Source organism: Notamacropus eugenii, chromosome 2, assembly GCF_028372415.1.
Source record: "Notamacropus eugenii isolate mMacEug1 chromosome 2, mMacEug1.pri_v2, whole genome shotgun sequence".
NCBI lineage: Eukaryota > Metazoa > Chordata > Mammalia > Diprotodontia > Macropodidae > Notamacropus > Notamacropus eugenii.
Window position 1 is genome coordinate 431,917,731 of NC_092873.1, and position 1,210 is coordinate 431,918,940.

Consider the following 1,210-nt stretch of genomic DNA (forward strand, 5'->3'; position numbering starts at 1 on the left):
AGTTGTTTTCCCCAATATCATGGAAACTCCTTGAGGTCAGGGCTTGGGTCAATGTTGTCTTTGTATCATCTGGTACATAGTAGGTGCTTAATAAATGCTTATTGGTTGATTGGAGGGCAGGCAGCTGCTTCCTCCTGCTTTTTCTTCAAGAAGAGCCTCATACTGATTTTATATTCTTAGCTCCAAATATTAAGTGGCTCTTCTCCCTTCTCACCTCCAGATGAGACTCTTCCACCTGCCAGCCTCCTGACACATCAGGATTCCTCTCTAATTCTTGGAATTGTTTCTCTTTATTTTTACATGAAGTCCTTCTTTGTTAAGGATTGGATTCTAGTGAGTAAAGGGGGGAGAGGGTCTTCAAGCCCCTTTGTCTTTTTTTGGCAGAATTGCATTTGGACCAAAAACAAAAATTACATGACAATGGCAGAAAGGACAAACATCAAGCATTCTCTGCAGCGTGCTGCACAATCCTACTCACTTTTCATATTTCCTGCAAGGATGGAAGCATGATCATCAAACCTTTGTTGTTCTTTCAAAAGTTTTTTTAAATTTAATTTTAAAATTAATTTTTTTAAATTTCTGGAATAAAACAAGGATTTCCATAACAGAGTACAATTAAAATAAAAACTGTAAATACACTGTGAAAAATTTGCTATTCCTTGTAAAATATACAACAAAGTTACCAAGTAAATTTCCTTACCCTTTTCATACACCCTCCCTTTTTTCATCTTGTTCTTACTAGTATTTCTTGTGGTCAACTCCTCCATTCAAGAGTTCTTTTGAGGAAAGCCTGGAAAGAATCACATGGTTTACCTACATTGGAAGCCTAAAGCAGTATTTAGCAGTAGAGTGAAATTATAAGTGACTTTCTCTAGCCTACCTCATCCTTAGTATGGGGTGGACAAGAGCTGGTTATAAGCCAGTATATCATGTCACTTCTTGAGCCTCAGAACCCCTGAGGGATAGGGGCTGGACTTGTGGTTTTTACCAACGTAATCAACCCAAATGAGACTAGCCCAGGGTCACACAGCCAGTATGTGTCTGAGGAAGGATGTGAATCCAGATCTTCCTGGTCTCCCAGCCAACATTCTATACTATGTCACACCACTCCCGCTAAACAACTTTGAAGAGTGGGCTTTATTCTCTACAGATTTGAGGAGGGTCTTCCCATCCTATAATAGAAGAGAGTTTAATGACAACAAATGCAATG